The 7575-nt window shown below is 62.3% G+C and overlaps 1 long non-coding RNA gene across 1 annotated transcript; it reads right to left on the bottom strand.

The window, feature by feature from the left end:
• Nucleotides 1-454: 454 nt before the first annotated feature.
• Nucleotides 455-5241, bottom strand: LOC306659346. The gene is made up of 3 exons (XR_013763279.1): nt 4806-5241; nt 3788-3845; nt 455-2021 (listed from the first exon to the last, which is right to left on the bottom strand). It is a non-coding gene; the product is annotated as an uncharacterized lncRNA (long non-coding RNA).
• Nucleotides 5242-7575: the final 2334 nt, after the last annotated feature.

Raw genomic sequence — 7575 nt, 5'->3', positions numbered from 1 at the left:
GATCTGTTTGGCTTAGGCTGAGCTCAGGAGCTGAATCATGCTGACAGAGCAGGGACTTTGCATGTTAATTATTCAATAGCAGCGTCGGGGGAGGCTTCTGTGGCCTTCCCCAGGGGAAGGCACCCGTCCCCCACTCTGGCCCTGCTCACCCGGTTCGGCCAGCTCTCCAGGCCAGAGGGCCAGCAGGCTGTGAGGAGCTGAGGCTGCAGTCCTCAGTCCCCTGGCCTTCAGCTGCTGGAGTTGTGGCCATAGCCAGATACTGCAGGGCAGGCCAGAGGATAACGGTGTAATGGTGGACAGCTCAGAAGGCCTCATTCAAACATGACCAGGCTGCTTTGGCCTGGTCCTGGGAACTCCCGCAGCTCAGGGGAGAGTGCCCCATGGTCTCTGAAAGGCGCACCTTGGTCCCACAGGAGCTCTTGCCCGAGGTCGACTCCTGAAAACCAGAGCGTCTCCATGGGTCAGCCTTTAGAAAGGTGCTCCGGACAGCGGCAGGGAGAGGCCACATCTTCCTGGAGACCTGGGACATCCCCAGCATTGGGCTGCCATTGGGCTCACCTGTCTCAGGGTTCTGGTCACCCTGGAATCCTGCAAGCCACCCTGACTCTGAGACAGACGCGGAGGATGGGCTAGTGAGACTGCAGCAGACAAGAAAGGCTTCTTGGTGGAGACCACTTGAGGACAGCCGGAGTGGCCAGGCCCTGGCCAGGAGGCCTGTGGGAGCAGAGACCCAAGGGAAGTGGGCATGTGGTTCTGGGCGGCGGGGAGCACGCCAGCGCCAAGCCCAGGTCAGCACATGGGGTGCTGCCAGAGGAGGCGCATTAGGAGCCCACGGGCTCCCGACTGCCTCCGGGCTCAGGGCCTTGCCAGATGCCTCACCGTCCTGTGGCCAGAGCAGAGCTCTGTGCTTACAAGACCCCCTTGATCTGCCCTCGGGGGAGGTTAGGGCCCTAGGCCTGGCAGTGGCAGGAGCTGGGTACCCAGGCCCCCTGAGTCCCGGTCCACCCAGGCCTCTCCAGCACTGCTGAAGCTCACCTGCAAGAACGTTTCCCAAGCAGCCCCAGCGCTGAGACTGGGCTGGAATGACTGGGACATTAGGACAAGTCCAGCTGAGAGACAAGCCAGAGCTTCACAAAGATGTAGCAGGTTCTGAGCAGGCCTCTGGGTCAGGCGGGTCCAGCATTCCTGAGCCCCAGACTTCCTCTGAAATAGAACCCTGAGACCCAGCTGCAGGGAGGGGCCACAGTGCCCCCTGAGCTAGTCCTCTGTGGAGTCCCTGGCTCACCTGGGGACAGAGCAGGCTGGAAGGAGGCAGTGCAGGGAGTGTCCTGCCTGACCCAGGCCGCTCTGGGCCAGAGCCCACTGCCCCAACAGGCCTGCACTGTCGGGCCTAGAGTGGCAGGCAAGGCCCAGATGGCCCCCCGGGCTCCTCCAGCCAGCCAGCCTCCAGCTCACCCCATGAGCACCCCTGTGCCCAGATCAGCCCTGCACTGTGTCTTCACTCACTCACCTAGCCCATGCAGGGAGTACCAGTCTGTGCCAGGCATGGAGCTAGACTCTGGGCTGGACCCTGCAGGGACAACTCAGCCACGCCCAGGAGCAGGTGTGTGAGCCTGGTGCCCAGGAACGCCCCCTTCGCTCCCATTGTCACCAAGAGGTGATGTCTGAGGACAAATGAAAGGTCTGCCTGCCAGAGGCTGGGTCAGAGGGAGCAGGATACTGCAGGCAGAGGAAGGGGTGCAGGTTCATAGGGGCAGGGGCGGGGGAAGACTGGCTCCAGGTCACACAGGCCCAGTGACCTCCGCGGGACCAGGGTGAGTGCCAGCTCAGTCCCCCTCATGAGACCGTCTTGGCACTGTGGGTGTCCAGCTCACACCCACACGGGGAGGGTGGGAGAGTGGTCCTCGCTTGGCCTGGTGGCTGTCCTTGTCACTTCCTGGAGACCAGGCCCTGCGCTGGCTGTGAGGAAGGACTCGTGGTCTTCAGGACCCCAGCCTGAGAAGCTTCCCATCACTCTGCGTCTGCAAAGGAGTCGGGAGTGTGAGCCCAGAGGCCAGTGGCTGCCTCGGCCCCTGAGGCCCAGGGTCGCCGCCTGTAGCAGCTCCACTCCTGGGCTGGGCCCCACGCCCACCTGCCCCCACACCTCTGCTGAGGGCACTTCCTAACTGGTTCCAAGGTCTGGGACCCCTCCCCATGCCCTGAGAGGACAAGTCTTGCCTGCTGTGTCCTGGCTAGGTCCCCAGAGCCCATGTGGGGGAAGTGGCAGGCCACCCTACTGCATGCACAGCAGCTTCTCTTGGGGCCCCCAGGGAGCGGGGGAGCATGAGTCATGAGACCAGGCCCCCAGGCCAGCTCAGGCTGAAGCTGCCCTGCCAGGGCTGGGCAGAGGGCTCCTCAGGAGCTCACCCATTCACCCCCAGGGTCTCATCAAGCACCTCGGAGACAAAGGCCGTGCTTGTGGCTTCTGCTCTTCGGGGTTCGAGGTGTGGGTGGTGGAGAAGCATAGACTCCATGCTGTGGCTGTAGCAGGCCCAGCCCACACGGGGTCGACATACCAGGAGGGCTTCAGAGAGGAGGTGGCAAGGAGGGGCCTCTGCACTGAGCACCCCCGTGCACCAGGCCAAGTGACCCCAGTCGGCGTAGGGTGGACTGGCCCTGGTATTCCAGCTCAAGCTGCTGGCTTCCTGTGCAGCTTCTGCCCACCCAACAATGCTCTGCTGGTCTCAGACCTGACAGCAGAGCAGCATGAAGCCCAAGGTGCACAGTAGCCTCTGCCCACCCTAGACTGAGAGGCTGTCCAGCACTGGGAGGAGAGTGGGAGGGCAGCGTGGGTGGGCCGAGCTCTGGTGGGTTTTCTAAGGAGAACCAGAAGGGACAGACCCCTGGGAGCTGTGGACCCGCTGTCCCCAAAGCATCAGTGACCAGCTGGACTCTCCTCCACTGCACTGAAGGTCAAGCTGCCCTGCTTCCCCTAAGGAGGCTGCGCTCTCCCTGAACTTCCCTCTAGAAGCTGCAAACTGCCCCCGAGGCCTGGAGGGGTCCCCTGGCCTGGCCGCACACCCGCCTCCCACTGTTTGGAGCAGTGCCCACCTGAAGGAGGGTTTCCGCAGCCCAGATGAGCTCTGCTCCCCGCGAGCAGCCATCAGGTTCACCAGAGAGCGCCACAGCACCTGTGCTTCACCTCAAACCCGAGAGGCCCCGGGCTGCCACCCCCAGGGCTGAGCTGGCCAGCTGGTCAAGAGGGAGGGGGGCCTGCCCTTGCCACCCCAGGCTGAGTTCCTCTGCTTCCTGAGGACCCAGCTGCGCTCCCTGCGTCTCTGTGGACTATGGGACCCAGGGACCACGGAGGGTGGCTGCAGAACAGGCTCTGCCAAGGCCGGAAGGCAGGTCCCTGGCTGGGGCGCCTGGCTGCTGGTGGGTCAGCCGTCAGACCTGCCAGGAAAGGAGACCACCCTGCCGCACCCCATTCCACCCCAGGCCCATAGCTCCAGGGGAGGTCTGAATGCTGTCCCCACCTCCCCAGGGGACCCAGACCCAGGGCCCTCTTGGCGAACATTCCTGAAGCGTCCTCTGTGCCCTGGGCACCGCCAAGGTGCAGCCCCTGTTCCAGGACACTTCACCCTCTGTCCCTAAGCCTGTTCTGGGCGCAGGCTGCCAAGTGGCACACACATCTGGCTTATCCCCTGTGAACATCTGGGCCAGGCACCTTTATGAGTACGGGGACCCCACCCAGGGAGACGGCAGTCGGTGACAGTCATGCAGCAGGCATGGCTCCTTTCGAACTGACCTGCAGAGTGCTGCCTTCAGCAGGCCCTGGGCTGCCAAACCAAGCCTTGGTGTGGGTGCTGCTGGGCAGAACAGGGGAAAAGGAGGTTTTACATTTCAATTTTAATTTGGGGAGAGGGTACTGGGAAATGAACCCAGGGGTGCTTTACCACTGAACCACATCCCCAGACCTTTTGTTTTTTATTTTGAGAAAGGGTCTCACTAGGTTTTTTAGGGCCTCACTCTTGCTGAGGCTGGCCTCAAACTTATGGTCCTCCTGCCTTAGCCTCCCACGTTACTAGGATTTTCAATTTTAGTTTTTGTCAAAAAATGCCTGTTAGCTTTCTGTTGCCATTCAAGAGACCTGAGATGATGGATTAAAGGAGGGAAGGTTTATTTTTAGCTCCTGGTTTCAGTTCATGGTCATTTGGTCCAGTCCTCACCAGCAGCCACCTCCTCTGACCGGTGGAAGTCTGGTGGGCAGAGCCGAGGTGCCAGGACACATGCTTGCCCTGTGACTCCCAGCCTCCAGTCTGGGGCCGTCTGGAAGATGGAGCCAAGCTCCTTCCCAGCCTCGGCCTTCCCAGCCTCGGCCTTCCGAGCCTCGGCCTTCCCAGCCTCGGCCTTCCCAGCACATGGTGGGTTTGCTCTGGGGGGTGCGAGGTGCCTGGGTTCTTGCTCACCACAGTCCCAGCGCCACACGAAACAGACCAACGACCCACAGGGCATCAGAGGCACGGCCCTCTGTGGATCGCAAACAGCAGGTGCCAAAGCAACGGATTCTAGAAAATGTGAACTGGGGATTGGAGACAGTCCTGGGAATGATTCAGGTCATCAACCACTGCCCAAAGTTGAAGGCAGAATTGGAATTTAAAATAAAACTGGATAAAACCCCCAAACTTGCTCGTCCCAGAATCTTTTTCCTTACTACAAATGTAATCCGTGCCTCACACAGAACAACCACGAAGCATCGCCGCTGAAAATAGTCCTGGGCCACCCTAACCCAGAACTCAGGGACCCTTCCATCACCCTCTGGTCACCTTGTGGCACAGTAGGTGGCCACTGTGTGCCTGTGCGTGGGTGCAGTCCGTCCAGGCAGCGGACTCTGTGCTGTAGCCAGATGAGGGGCCAGTCTCCAGAGGTGGAACCTGCACTCACCATCCAGCAAGGCGGATGGGACAGGAGGCCAGGAGAGGGTGGAGGTCAGGGAGATGCCTAGGGCCACAGCCCCAGGGGACAGCGCTGGGGCAGGGTGGCCTGGGAGGCCGCCATCTCCTCCTGTGGGGCTGCACATGCCATGATAAACTGTTGAAGAAGAAGGAGAGGGGCCAGAACCAATCTCGAACACTGGACGGACCCACGTCAGGGACACCACAAGCCTGCAGGCCGCGGTGCCCCACCCCACAGGGCCGTGCTCCCTCCCACCATGCCCCTCCAGGAGGCAGGCAGCCACCAGGGAGAGGACTGCCCAGGACTTGGGGGCCTGCCTCTGCAGGACCTCATGCTCCAGCAGCTAAATCTTTTGCATACAAAAATAATTTGCAAGTGTCAGCAAGGAGTTAGCTCCTTAATGGGGCTTTGATTTTTAAATGAATATTTATGAGCTGTGGGGAGCTCAACAGAGCCAGGCTGGGAGTTCTGGAGCCTGGAAATCCCCCAGCAGAGCTAAGCTATGAGGCTGGTTATCCCCCCAGGATCCCCGGGGCGGGACCTGGCCCTCTGCAGAGCATCCCCTCCTTGTCCTGGGGCCCACCAGGCCTGGAGTCTACCTGGCCCCCAGCTCCCCTGCCCGGCTCTCCCCCTGCGCCCTCACTACCCCCACCTTCTTGGTGTGTCTGGACCCATCCTGCACCCCGCGCTGCTGCACCCCAGCACCAGCACAAGCCCTTGCTGCTCACTTTTGGCCTGGGCTCGGCCCCTCTAAGAGAAAGCCTCTTTTTCCCGAGGTTCCAGGGGCTAAGACTGGGGAATGAGGGGGCAGCCAGGCCTGGCAGCCTCCCTGCCTGGACACGGCTCTAGCTGAATGGGTGCAGCTCCCCAAACACCATCCACCTCCTGGGAGGCTGGGTGGCCACCAGTCAAAGGAAGCTACGCAGGAGGTGGCTGGGCTTGGTGGACACAGTGGTCTCTAGGGCAGGGACACCCTCACTCCTGCAGACACCTGCCCAGAAGCCAGCCCTGAGGTCTGAGACCGAGGCCCCCCTGGACTGGAACTTCTGAGGGGAGAGGCTTCACGGTGGGGGCCCAGGCCCAGGCGAGGGGGTTGAGGGCCTACAGGGTGGGCTCTGGGCACCCTTGCCTGGCAGAAGGGGTGTGGAGGAGCTCCAGCTGCTTCCAGCTGGTCCACAGCAAGGCTAGACCTTGAGGGGCACCCTGGCCCTCCCTCTGCCTTACAGAAACCAGGCCCAGCCCAACACTGTGCCCTGTTTTGCTGGACTCATGGGGAGGGGGGCACTGGAAGGGCCTTCTCAGGGGGGCCAGAGGCCCTGGTCCACCCGGCAGCTCAGCAGCGGGCACGAGGTGGGCTGAGGCGGGAAGGAGCAAGGTACCTCCAGGCTCAGGAAGGATGGTGGTGGGGCAGGACCTAGACACCTGGAAGGTGCAGAGCATTCTGGGAGCAAGGAGGCTTCAGGCGCCTGGGCTAACCAGGCCGCTGTCAGCTCCCTGCTGCCACGCTCAGGGGGAGACGGGAAGAGCAGGCAGGAGGACAAGCAGACGGAGGAAGAGCAGGGCAGTGGGCCAGGAGGAGGACCAGGAAGAGGAGGAAGAGGGGAGGAAGGGGAAGGGAGGACTAGGAGGAGGAGCCGGGCCGACCTGGGGCTTGGGGAGGAGGGCATATGCAGAGGTCCACACTGAGCAGGGCCCTCCAAGACAGCTCCAGAGGGCTGGGCGTTGGGGGTGGGCAAATGGAGCAATGGATGGCAGGGATCCCCAGGGAGAGTCCTGCATGAGCCCCCACTGCCCAGCCCAGCCTGGCCGTGGCATTTCTCCGAGCTGGACTTCCTGAAGGATCCACCTGAACTTTGTTCAGTGGTCAGTGGGAGCCTCCAGGGTTTGCCAGCTGGGCCAGGAGGGCCTGGGGCCTCATCACCAGGAGACCCGGGAACTGGGCCAAGGCTTTCCCTCCAACCTAGTGGGGCCACCTACAGGCCCAGAGACCAGCCATCTGTCCTGAGTGGTGACCAGTGGAGCCCTCAGTGAGGCCCATGACTCCCTGGGCAGCAAGTGTGGCCAACTCAGGACACTGTGGGAGCCTGGCTGCCCCCACCTGCCCTGCACAGTGCAGAGGCTGCCTGGCTGTGAGCTCCTTGTGACGGGCAGGCCAGGGTGGAGCAAGGCCCTCCCAGCTGGCACCATGTGAGCCACTGGGCTCGGCCGCCCTCTGGCAGCCTCCCCATACCATGGAGGAGCTGTGAGGGGCAGGCTGAGGGGCCGCTCAGGGCCTGCTGGGCAGCAGCCGCCTGACTCCATCCTCTGAATCGACAGAGTGATCTCCCCCAGTCGCCCAGCAGTCAGTTCCTGTCCTTGCACAAACCTCAGACGGGAAACACACTTCCTACTTCTCTCCAAGGCCAACCACAGACCACGGCCAGGCCTTCTCCTTGGCAGCCGCAGCACCCCATCGGGGGCCCCTCGGCCCGCACACCCCAGGTTGGGCCTGGTGAGGCGACTCCCCTGGCAGCAGCTAGAAAAGCCGGTTTGGAGCAAGTTGCCCGAAGGGGCCTGTGGGAACAGGTGGCCTTAGTCAGGACTCAGGAATGCAGCTGGGAGACTGCAGCCTGGCAGTGCCCAGGGCAGCCTTGAGTGCAG

This window comes from Sciurus vulgaris (assembly GCF_902686455.1).
Source record: "Sciurus vulgaris genome assembly, chromosome: 4".
NCBI lineage: Eukaryota > Metazoa > Chordata > Mammalia > Rodentia > Sciuridae > Sciurus > Sciurus vulgaris.
The sequence above is the reverse complement of the archived record's forward strand: the minus strand, read 5'-3'. Positions and strand labels throughout refer to the sequence as shown.